The 13360-nt window shown below is 47.4% G+C and overlaps 1 protein-coding gene across 3 annotated transcripts in view; it reads right to left on the bottom strand.

Annotated features, from left to right (window-relative positions):
* LOC146785770 (phospholipid scramblase 1-like) overlaps window positions 1-13360 on the bottom strand; it is a 420799-nt gene that overhangs the window by 175810 nt on the left and 231629 nt on the right. The window lies entirely within an intron of this gene.

A 13360-nucleotide genomic window follows, 5' to 3' on the forward strand; every position in this document is an offset into this window, starting at 1 on the left:
TGGTTTCACTATAGACAAGGTCTAAAGAAGAGCACTGCAAACTCAACTGATGTAACATTTAGTTCCAGTCTTTTAACTCCGAATCATTTTTGTGCAACTCCAGAAAGATTCTTGGTAACTAGTATTTCACCAAAAGATCAAATGTGCTTTTGGGGGCACAGGTTCCATTTTCCAAAATACATTTCAGGGACGTCACAGATCAGGAAATCTTAAACACCCACTATTTGAGAAATTGAGAATGAACTCAAAAATGAAAATAAAAAGTGTACTCAAACTAGTTCTCATATTAAAATAGTTTTGCTAAAAATAGACTAAATAACATTTATAGAGAACAACTCCTCTTTAGTTTGAGCCTGGAGGCAGCGCACATGCTCTGCCGCTTGGCGACCTATTGTGCCATAAAAACACTCTATACAAACTGGCTTTTAGCCAGCCCATTACTTACCATTAGTTGGCATCATTAACACTCTTTTGCGGCCTTCTATTCTGGCAGGGTGTGTGAGGTGTCACTTCCTTTCCCAATTTATTTATTTAAATCAGTGTCCCTTCACTGCTCGCACTGATTGAGGTTCTATTTCTTCTTTTTGGGAATTTTTATATAGCAAACAACCTAACGGATTTAGAGTGCTTTGTATGAGCACCAGTTTCATTATACAAATTCACGTTCATTTTGTATTTGACATAAGTAAATATACACAGCTCACTGTCAAAGGGGTGTTTTTGTTCTGTTTTCGTCTGTGTCCAATCAAAAAAGCTACATCTAAATCCATGAATTATTACAAGGTGATCAACACTAGTATACATACAACAGACACTAAATTTGTTGAAATTGGTTTTATTTGAAGTTTGATATAGAATGGGGGCAACCTTGCATCAAAAGCATGCCTGCACAGACTATGACCAGCATTTCCTCCTTAGGTTTAAAAAAAAAAATGCCATTGAAGTTTAGAATTTATTAAAGCCCTAGGTAAGAAGTGTTTCTTTCTATTAACGCTTCCTTATTTGTAACTTTTTCCTCATGTGCTTAGCAGTTTAAGAGAAAGCTCGCAGTCCAGCTAGGATCACTGTACAAAAACTGCATTTGCCACCCTTTTAGTAAATGGGTAAATGTTTCCAAACCTAAAGCTGAAGAATGAGGGCCGCGTTGTGCAAAGGTGGTGCCATATACCCATTTATTGACAGTGATTGGTTTCACCTAAACCTCGGGAGGCAGCTAAAATGAGATTAAAGAACCTGGTCAAGGTTGTACTGCAATTAAATTAAAAAGTACTGAAGGGGAATCTTGTAATGTGTAAATTGTATTATATATATATATTATATATATAAAAAAAAACAGGTGGCCGCTCCGGATGGATCGCACTTGCTGGAGGTTAGGTTGAGCACAAGGCTGCACACACAGATCAGCTCCCCACATAGCGCTGCCTACACGTTTCAGGATACCTCCCTTCCTCTGGGCAGTGAAGCAAATGAAAGGCGGGCAAAAAAAACAATCAGAAAGATTGTTAAAAAAACATGCTATTCTCAGTAAAATACCAGAAAATACAAATCACACATATATGAAATGCTTACAGCTTACAAAATTTTATAACTTTAACTTATAAAAACTGTAAATATTGCCGCTTTAAATTATTCACCAAACCAATGACCACCAAAAAGTCCATAATTCAAAAATATACATTCCTTGAGGCCAAATGGTATTTTTGCACTCCTTCTTTATGTAAATTGTCCAATGGTAGTCCTATTAAATTATAATAATACATTCCTCAGAGAATGAATTATCTTCCTAAAACTTTGACTTTAAAAATATTAGGTAGGACTTTTGTAATTCCCTAGGCAAACGTTGTTTAAAAACCAACTGGGAATCATTACAAACTGTCCAGTGTAATGTCCAGATGTGGTGGAAGGACCATCATGGAAAATTATTGCAATTGCTACAAAAGTCCTTCCTGATACTGATAGTTGTGCTGCTACAAATTGCTTTATTAAAGTATCCAATTTTCTTCCGTCAGCTGTACAACGTTGCATCATTAAAATTATGTATTTTCCATATTTTGTTAAGAATAATGTGGATAACATTTCTGATTTACATTGGCTACACTCCATATTTTGATTTGCACCTTTAACTAATTTATTGAAAGACACTGATTTACAGTCTGGTAATGTTAAATACAGAAATCTCTCAGTGTCTACATTGGTGCTACATGTATACATGCAATTTTCACAATCATGTTCCCATTTGTAAGAAAGGCCAGAAATATTTTCTATTTCAACACCTTTATTTTCAAAAATGGTAAGCATATACATTAAAAATTCCTGAGCAGCTTGTTGGATATTTTGTGTAAATTGTGTAGAACCAGAACACACATCCAAAAGACTACGAACATCTGAAACAGATTGTATTTTACTTGTATCTGTTGTCAATTTTTTATAAACAGAATGCAACAGAGAATAAAATCTTTTTTCCCGGTTCTGCATAATTTGTTCTTGCAAACCTTCCAGATAAAAAACAACATTGACCACTACATTAGCATAGCAGTTGACACCAGAACTATTTTCAAACTGATAACCAACAATCTCTTCAACAGTGTCCAATTTCTTTTTACCAGCAATCACAACATTATCTTGTTCTTTTCCCTTCTTGACACCTTCAGAACAGATATTCTCTAACCTTCTTTTTCAACCAACCACACGCTTTTCAAATACAGGATATTGACCTAAATTTGGAGCATACACCCTTCTTAACCCATTATACTCTTTTACACAGTTTGCATCTGCAGTAACCTTCGTCTTATCAAAATCAAACAAAAACAAACCAGATAATGTTCTTACTCGCGACAAAGCAACATATGCCATACCCTCTTTAAATACGGTAGATCCAATGTTCACCATTGCACTGTCTACACTTAATCCTTGAGATTTATGAATAGTCACTGCATATGCCAGAGAAAATGGAAATTGTTTCCTACGGATATATAAATCTTTAACAAGCAAAAAACGAACTGAACAACGACCAATTTCTTTAACTTCATCAATCTGATCAAATTTAATTTTTTAAAATTCAATTCCTTCTTACTACAAGAAGCACATGGGTAGTGTAGATTTGTCATGTAGTTCCTAGGAATCCCCAGGACCTGCGTGTTTTGGATGACCTAAACTGAGGGCCTGGTGTTCGAACTGCTTCCAGACAACCCCACAGGATAAGTAAGCCGTTAGACCAGCTAGCTCTACAGTGCCACTACCACCCCCCTGTATGTTACAGAGATTTCTGGCAGCCACTGAACATGACAACCCAGATTCCTCAGGGATCATAGAAAACAGTGCAGTACTTTTCACTTAGACACTCGTGCTTACTTTTTCTCAGAAAATTTACAGGATGGCGATAAGGACGTTTTCAATAAGTATTTATCGCTCCAGCAACAGTCTTGTGTAACACATATTTGCTGCGAAAATTAGGAGACAGAAGCATAAGAAAGAAATCAAAAGTGCTAATTTAGTAAACATTAGATACATTTCTACCATAGTGCTAAGAAGATGAACATATATAGTTCAGATAAGACAGTAGCACTGGCATACTCCTGTAATGTGCACCCTACGTAATTTGCCTAAATGTAGCCAGCCTAGATATGTAGGTGTAGCATGTATATGTGCATATATGTATGTATATAGCCAAGAATCAGCTAGGGAAGCTCCAACCCACTCACCTGATGGTAGAGAATTAAGGACCCCATCTCTGGTCCGAGGATGACACCCCGCAAGGGATGTCAGACTGCTGTGTGTCGGAGAGTCAGCATGCAGGACCCAGTGTCAGTGTGGAAGGAATTCTCCTCTAATTTGCAGTGGGGAATAAGGGTCTTATATACTAGAGTGGTTGGTCACTCCAGGGTTTCTTCTAGAATCAAATGAGTGTGTAGTGACTTGCTGGTCTCTACACACATTGCCAAATGCCATTCCACACACTCCGTCAGCCACCAGCCGGTGTGATTGCTAAGTCAGTCATGTGGGCATATGAAAGCGATGGGCCCTTGAATGGTAAGGTCTGTTCGCGCAAGTGTACAAATGTTCTGGGCCCGTGGCTGGCGGGGTGAATGGTTGTGTGTGTCACGCATGAAACGTGTGTGAATGGCCTGTAAAGCGGTTGGTGCTTTTTCGCGGCTCACATTTTTTCAGTTTTTTTAAAACTTTCAATTATTAACAGTGTATTTCATTTTTGTTAAACCCCTTGTTAATAAAATTTACATTTTGAACCTTTCACTCACCCTTGTGCCAAATGCAACCAGTATGCGTGTGTACTTAAGGAGTAGATGGTTGTGCAGTAATATGAGTCTTTTCTGGCTCTGCCAGGGTGTACATTGTCTGTAGGGAAAATCTACCAACTCTAGATATTTTCGTAAACTAGACACCTAGTGGAGTATAGGGTGGTGTGCCTCTCATGGATGCCATCAATATTTTTTGTCCTTATTGCCCTGCGAACCTCAAAATGTGACTAAAATCTCACATTATCCTTGCATTTCTGTGCCATATTCTTCCAGGGCACCACAAATGTCCTACCACCCAGCATTCCCCAGTGTCTCCAGATACAAATGCTACCTCACTTGTGTGGGTGGGCTAAATGCCAGCGACAGGGAAGTGCCCAAAATGTATTGTGGACACATCAAAATTATCTATAACAAAACGTCCTATTTGTGCATGGGGCACCTATGTTTTTGTTTTTTTTTCTCCCCGGGCTAGGCTGCCATCTGGGGAAATCACCCAAACCCAGACATTTCTGAAAACTAGACATTCAGGGGATTCCAGGGAGGTGTGGCTTGCAAGGATCCCGCAAAGTGTTCTTAAATAGAATCGCCGCAAACCTCAAATTTAGCTACAAAGTCACAATTTTCTCGCATTTGAGTTTGGGAAAGTTGTGGGATCCCCAGGCTGGCACAATTTTCTAACAACCAGCATTCCCCCAGGTCTCCAGTCTAAAAATGCTACCTTTATTCGTTATTTAGAGTATAGTCCATGTTTCCAGCTTCCTGGCAAGAGGCCAGCCACTGTACTAGGAGAACCCTACCAAAAATACATGACTTATTCCCAAAAGTACTTCCACTAGTTCTGCAAAGGCCCTAACAGAAAAAATTAAATGCATGGTGCACTGATTGTCAGAATTTTTTGTTTTGAATAATCAAATTCCAAAGCCATGCTTAAATCTGCAAAACAAACAAATGAATGGCTTGGACATGCTTGGAGGTTTTTCCCAGTGGAGGAGGGGGCCTTACTTTAGTTTCCTATTTGGGACCACCAGGCTATCCTTGGCAGCCCAGAACAGGAAAACTGCAGAGAAGATGGATGGTCCTAAATTGAGCATACCTTCTGATGTACATAGAGTGATAGCCTCACGGTATATGGGCAGTCATTTAAAGGTTTCTGCTGGCTTAGTCAGGTGATGCTCTGTCAACAGGAACCTGCAGCTCACTCAACTTTTAATGGGGCAGGTGAAACATGAGCTAGGTAAACTGAGTATTTACTAGTTTTTGGTGGCTACCCCACCTACTCTTTGGAATTGTAATTAAAAACATCCTCTATGACGGTGGATTCGCATGATTCTAAATTACAATTTTGACAAATGACATGTTTTAGCCAACAGTTGGGCTTTGTGTTTTCCTACTAGATAGCAGTACACAATAGTGAGCTTAGGTGTGCTTGGATGGGCCATCACTGGCAGGCTGGGAGGGCGGAGCAGGGTACAGCCCTACTTACACTTGAATAGGCTGAGTCCTGCTTACACACAAAGGGCTGCAGAACCACTGTAGTTAGTCTGGACCTAGGGTAGGCAGGAAACCTGCGGATTTCAAAGGGAAACTTCTATAAGCTTCTCCCATTTCAATGGAAGATCCTGGTATAAGTATTAGACCCCAGACACCAACTCTTCAGTACAGTCCTGGAACTGTGGAAACTCTGCCAGGAAGAAGGACTGATGTGCTGCTAAAAGAACTGCCTTTCTGACAGACTGCTGAAATGCTGGACAACTGCCTTGCTGGATTGCTGCCCTCCTGCCTGAGTAAGAGCGATTGGACCTGCAACTGAACCCAGGGCTCCCAGAGTGACTTCAAGGGCTAGTCGGCTGGCTTACTGTTTAGAGCCACAGGGACATACCAGCATCACATTCAGCTAGAGCAAGCCCCTGACTGCCCCTCAGGTCCTGGAACCTTGGTGTGGCCTCAGAGAGGCTACATTTAAGTTGTTGGGCTCTCCATGACTGAACAGCTCAGTTGGTGCCAAAACCTCCCACTCACACAGCTCGCCAATGCGATGTTCCGTCAACCCGACTCTTCGTGCTACAGGATTGACCGCTCGTGGGAAGCGCCACTGTGATTCTCCGGCCTACCCACAATGACAAAAGGATCTCTGACTATCCGCGACACCAGGCCTGCTGTTCTCGCTACAGCGAGGACCGTCTGCGATGCTTTTCTGCTCCTTACGGGCCCCTCTAAGTCGAACAGGCCTTTTTGCGCTGGACTGAGAAGGTAACTTTGCAGCAGAACTAAGCTGGTCCCTATATCTGACCTACACTCCATCCGGTCAGCATGAGCTTGTGACTTTCTCCCAGTCTCGCACTACCAGATAGCTACGAGTTGCGCTATGGGCTTTTTTACGCTATTCCCACCTCAATCTTTAAAACTGCATATCTCCAGCGCTACTGATTACATTTTTATCATTTGGGATTTATTTACTACATTTAGATCTACTGTTCTACGTTGGTGTAGGATTTTTTGTGTTGTGTTTTCACTTTATTAATATTTGAAGTACTACATAAATACCTTACAAATTTCCTCCTAGTTAAACCTGCATCCTCTGTGCCAAGCTACCAGAGGGTTCAGAACAGGTTAATTTGGGGGTGATTTGTGCCACACCAAGATAAGAATTACGATTGCTGCTTGAGTAGAGTTCAGACCCCTCAACCAGTAGGCCAACTTCTCACACCTACTCAAAGAGCAACAACATCTGCTCAATTGATCTGTAAAGCCCTGCAGTCGAGAAGTGTGCAACCACCAGACAGGACGATCACAGATGTTAGAGGTCATTCTTGGGGTTTACTTACAGCACAACCCAGCAAATTGGAATGGAGCTCAATACCCCTAGTTTATTAATCCAATACATTGTTGTGCTGGTGTCCTCCATAACAATCCAAGTACAAAATAAAGCCAAGCATGATAATGAAAGAAAGATGGGGCATGGCTTAACCAACGAAGACGGTTAATGCCTGCTGTGGGATCCCCTGCCCACAGGTGACATAACCCTGCAATATCCTCCCATCCACGGCAGAATCTGTCATCTACACATCACTAGAGCGGTTTAGATGGATGCAGTGGCTGCGACAGCCACTTGAGTGGCCTAATTCTGCTGCGGGGAATGCTACGGGCCTACTTTCTTGAGCCCATACGGCCTACTCATGGAGCTCACATGTTCCAGTGGCCCTGCAATGTGGCAGGCTCCTTCAGCGTGTGACTGGCAAGCGAGCCCGGGACTTCTACTGTGCCATGGAGGCAGCGATGCCAAGTTGATCACCACCGGGTCAACTCAGCACAATAGGAGGGGGGGTGGCCCTCCCCTTGCTTATTAACCCCGCAGCACTTCCTCCACGGTCTGGCCTTGTGCAGCAGAGGTACCAAACAATGCTGCAAATTCCCCGCTGGAGATGCTAAGAGGCCATCTGGAGTACTGGGACCCAGTGGGCAAAACAATGCAGAGAGGCCCACATCCTCACGAACACATCCAAGCCCTAAGAAGCACCCTCCCTCTGCTCTTGGGGAGATTGCAGTGGGACTTCAGCATGTGGACAGCACACGGGCCAAAGTGCCTAGCACTCACGCCCGGAAGCTATGCAGTGCTCCCCCTTGGTGGTCCAGTTACCCCCCTGGACTCACTTCACTGCCCCAACTGCATCACCTCTGTGGAACCTGGCATCTTTGACCTCCCTAGACCCACTGGGGAGTCATACCGATATGCAATCGGCACGCGAGTCAGAGCCAATTTCCCTTGCAGCCACAGTCTTAAGGTGAGGAATTTCTCCTGGTGCCCACCTGACCCTTTGGACCTCGCTTTGCCTGCTGCTGGCTCCCCCCGCAGGCGCCCCCCGCATGATTAAAGCTGGCCTCGTAATCACCCCCAAGAGGGTTTGGACTGCAGGACTTGGGACTTTGCCCTGGGACCGATGCGCTGCGCCTACACATGGTCTGGTCAGGAGACACCTGGGGCCAACGAGGTGTGTGCCCCCCCCCTTATGCCTACCTCCTCCATCTGCTATTCCTGCAAGGCCCAACGTGGGTTGGCATCTCTACAATATTACAGCACAGTTCCCCTGGAGGCATTGGGGCCTCTGTGATCCTTTCCTGGATACTTGCCAAGGCCTTCAGATCTTGAGCTTGCAATTGGACGACAGCACACAGATCACTCGGTGACACTCACAATGCTCTACCTTAGATCAAGCTCATCCTTTTCCGACCCCCTCTGGTGTCAGCTGCCTATAAAGGGAGTGATTATTCTTGGTTGGATCAGAGGTACACGATATCCTCATCATCCTCGCCGTGGATTATGGGCAGACAGAAGAAGACCAAGGGCCAGTCTTGACCTCCCTCACCACCGCTACGTTTCCCAGGCTGCCAGGCACCAAATGACCTGTAATCCTCCCAGTCCCTGGACTCCGCAGACAAACTAGACTCCACTAGAAAACCGCATTCAAGGAACGACTGGACAACAACGCCCACAACAGCAAGGAACTCTTCAACATCGTCAAACAGCTCTCCAACCCCAGCACCGGAAACAACGACATCACCCCATCACAAGACCTCTGCAACTCCCTCGCCTCCTACTTCCACAACAAGATCGCGGACATACACAACAGCTTCAGCACAGAGCCAACGCACCCGACGACAGCACCAGCACCCCCCACCACCACCCTCCGTGCCTGGACCCCGATCAACACCGAGGAAACCCTACGCACGATGAACTCCATCCACTCTGGATCTCCAACCGACCCCTGTCCTCACCATGTCTTCAACAAGGCCGACACCATCGTCGCGCCCCACCTGCGGGACATCATCAACACCTCCTTCGACACATCGACCGTCCCGGAGAGCTGGAAGCATGCCGAACTCAGCGCTCTACTGAAGAAACCATCAGCGGACCCCACTGAACTCAAAACTACCGTCCCATCTCACTCCTCCCATTTCCGGCCAAAGTCATCGAGAAGACCGTCAACAAGCAGCTGGCCGCCTTCCTCGAGACAAATGGATCCCTCGACCACTCGCAGTCCGGCTTCCGGGCCAACCACAGCACCGAGACCGCCCTCATCGCTGCCACTGATGACATCCGAGCCCTGCTCGACAACGGGGAAACAGCGGCCCTCATCCTCCTGGACCTTTCCGCGGCTTTCGACACTGTCTGCCACCGCACCCTAGAGCAGCGCCTCAGCAAAGTCGGAATCCAAGAGAAGGCACTAGAATGGATCATCTCCTTCCTCGCCGGAAGGACTCAGAGAGTCCGCCTCCCCCCGTTCAGATCAGAAGCCACCGAAGTCATCTGCGGTGTTCCTCAAGGCTCCTCGCTCAGCCCCACCCTCTTCAATGTCTACATGAGCCCCCTTGCGGCCATCGCACGCCAACACAACCTCAACATCATCTCTTACGCCGACGACACCCAGCTGATCCTCTCCCTCACCAACGACCCCGCCACCGCCAGAGCCAGCCTACACGAGGGGATGAAAGACGTAGCCGAGTGGATGAAGAACAGCCGCCTGAAACTGAACTCAGACAAGATGGAAGTCCTCATCCTGGGACCCTCGCCCTCCGCCTGGGATGACTCCTGGTGGCCCCCCACCCTGGGCAGCGCACCCAAACCAACAGACCACGCACGCAACCTGGGCTTCATCCTGGACTCCTGCCTCTCCATGACCAGACAAGTCAACGCCGTCTCCTCGTCATGCTTCCAACATCCTGCGCATGCTACGTAAGATCTCCTGGTGGATCCCCACCGAGACCAGGAAGACGGTCACCCAGGCCCTCGTTACCAGCCGACTGGACTACGGCAACTCCCTCTATGCCGGAACCACTGCCAGACTCCAGAAGAGACTCCAGCGAATCCAGAACGCCTCAGCAAGACTCATCCTGGACATCCCCCGACACAGCCACATCTCCGGACACCTGAGAGACCTGCACTGGCTCCCGGTCAACAAGAGAATCACGTTCCGACTCCTCACCCACGCACACAAAGCCCTACACAACCAAGGCCCAGGATACCTCAACAGCCGCCTCAACTTCTACACTCCCACACGCCAGCTTCGATCAACCATCCACGCCCTCGCCGCCGTCCCCCGCATCCGAAGAGCCCCAACAGGATGAAGATCCTTCTCCTACCTCGCCGCCAAGACGTGGAACTCCCTCCCGACCCACCTCCGCCTGACCCAAGACCACCTCGCCTTCAGGAAGCAGCTCAAGACCTGGCTGTTCGAGCAGTAGCGGACCCCCCTCCCCAAGCGCCTTGAGACCCTCCGGGTGAGTTGCGCGCTATATAAATGCTGTGATTGATTGATTGATTATAAATGCGATAGAAACATTGCCTACCTCTGAGGAATTCAGATTTGAGGACTTTTGGGCGGAGTTTGGCATACTACATGCCGTCCAGAGGAAATTGGTCACCAGAGTTAGACCCAGAACGCATCAACGCAGGCATACAACACCAGCTGGTGGATCAAGAGAAGTCCACATGGGATCTCTTCAATAGGGTGCAGCACCCAGAACAGCGGGCTGAGAAAGCCGAGGGAGGGGCCGGAGGAGGAACAATATTTGAGTGGTGGGCTTATCGGAAGGCCCAAAGGGCACCCGCCTGATGATTGAGATCCTAAGGGAAAGGGTGAAGTCCTTCACCAAACCACTCTCTCTCCCCTCACTTCTCCATGCAGCGGATGCACTGCATTCCAGCCGGTCACCCCTGCAAAGAGCACCCCCGTGTCCTGTGGTTGCTAAACTATTTCATTATAAGGATAGACACACTATTCTGCAGGCAGCTACAAAGGCAGCCCTGCTCAAATATGAAAACTGCAGAGTTTCTATCTTCCCAGACTACACCAAGCACACCCAGCGCCAACACTGCTCCTTTCTCACAGGCCACCTTCGAGAACTCAACATCCAATAATCCCTACTATACCTTGCGAAGATGAAAGTCATTGATGACCAACAGACTCATTTTTTTATGGAATCCAAAGCTGCATGTGGACTTGGTGGAAACTCAATTGGAGGGGGAACCATCGCAGCCTGACAGATAAGGGTGCTAGGTCCCACCCTGGCAGAAGTCAGGGCAGACAGGGCCAGCCCCGCTGCAAATCTGGAAAACCTCCTGCAGTGTTCCACAAGAATTGAGTCAACAATTGGCCATTGCGGTGGCAATCTCCCTTCGCAAGTCCTTGCCTCCTCCGAACACTGACTCTAGTTCGGCCACGAGGGAAGGTTACATGATGTCAGGCACATCAGCTGGGTTGTTGTCAAGCCCCTTGGTTATGCTGCAAATTTTAGACTAGCATTTAATGAGGCAGTGCCCCACTCAGGCTGCAAACTTCTAGGAGAGTGATCCCGGAGGATCAATCATTAGATTGTCTGAACCTTGGCCAGGGAGTTCCCGCTCCTCTCTGGAAATTACATCTCCGTTTTACCCTGCTACGAGCTGTGGATGGACTGTTTGTTGCACTGACCCATGGTGTGGTCTGTCTGCCTGCTGCCCATTGGCAAATAGTTACCAACTACCACCACCCCCCACTCCATGCACTGGTTTTTATGAGACGGTTTTGGCATGCAGTCCCCTGCTGCAGGTTCCTGCCTAAGTGCTATTCTTTATTGCCCATGGTTGATTTCTCCACAGACTGAGCGATCACCCATTTTCCCACTCATGGGCTGATATGGGCTCAGGGACTAGGTTATTCTTTTACACCTCTCCACCTCCCGACAAGTATCTGTCATTTTCCCATGGCTTCCCGAACAATCATCAGATTTCTCACACTGAACGCGCAGGGGATGCATTCGGTGCACCAACGTTATTCGGTATATTCTTACATCCAACAAGAGGGACATATTCGTTTTCGCACACACAATAAGAAGCTACACTGAATGAATAATTGATTTCAGAAAACTGAAGAAGACTAGGCTCTAATTAGTGGGGCACTGGGCATCTCAGAAAATGTGAAGGACTGTCCTCACACACCACCAGGTGTCATGCTTTATCATTGGCAGTCCTCGCTCTCCAGGAACTGCGTTTGGTAGAGAGCAGCCTACACCTGGAAACATGGAGGCACTTCTAAAATCTAAATGAGGGCCCGTGAGAAAGTGATTGCTTAAAAAAACAATGTAAACACCAAAATGCATGTATTTGCTAGGCTTTTACTTGATACAGCCGCTTGAAACTAAACTCAGACAAGACGGAAGTCCTCATCCTTGGACCATCACCCTCTGCCTGGGACGACTCCTGGTGGCCCCCAGCCCTGGGCACCGCCCCCAAGCCGACAGACCACGCACACAACCTGGGCTTCATCCTGGACTCCTCCCTCTCGATGACAAGACAAGTCAACGCCGTCTCCTCTTCATGCTTTCACACCCTCCGCATGCTCCGCAAGATCTTCCGATGGATCCCGATCGAAACCAGGAAGACGGTCACCCAGGCCCTCGTCACCAGCCGGCTGGACTACGGAAACACCCTCTACGCCGGAACCACAGCCAAGCTACAGAAAAGACTACAACGCATCCAGAACGCCTCCGCCCGACTCATCCTGGACATCCCTCGATGCAGCCACATCTCCAGCCACCTGAGGAACCTGCACTGGCTCCCCGTCAACAAGAGGATCACGTTCAGGATCCTCACCCACGCACACAAGTCTCTCCAAAACCTGGGCCCCAAGTACTTCAACGACCGCCTGACCTTCCACACGCCCACCCGCCAGCTACGGTCCGCTAGCCTCGCCCTCGCCACCGTACCACGCATCCGAAGAGCCACCGCCGGAGGCAGATCCTTCTCCTACCTGGTGGCCAAGACATGGAACTCCCTCCCCATCCACCTTCGGCTGACCCAGGACCACCTCGCCTTCAGGAGACAACTCAAGACCTGGCTGTTCGAGCAGTAGCAACCCCCTTCCCCCAAGCGCCTTGAGACCCTTCCGGGTGAGTAGCGCGCTATACAAGTAGTATGATTGATTGATTGATTGATTGATATTAAAAATCAGTGTTGGGATTTGGGGAAGAAGTATCCCATCACCAGTGTCGTCAACATGTTTCTGGCATAGTGGCCCAAAGGGTCTGTGGCATTCATCAGGACGAAGGAACTAAGACTCCTATCTTAC

The sequence above is a fragment of the Triturus cristatus genome, chromosome 11 (genome assembly GCF_964204655.1).
Source record: "Triturus cristatus chromosome 11, aTriCri1.1, whole genome shotgun sequence".
Classification (NCBI taxonomy): Eukaryota; Metazoa; Chordata; class Amphibia; order Caudata; family Salamandridae; genus Triturus; species Triturus cristatus.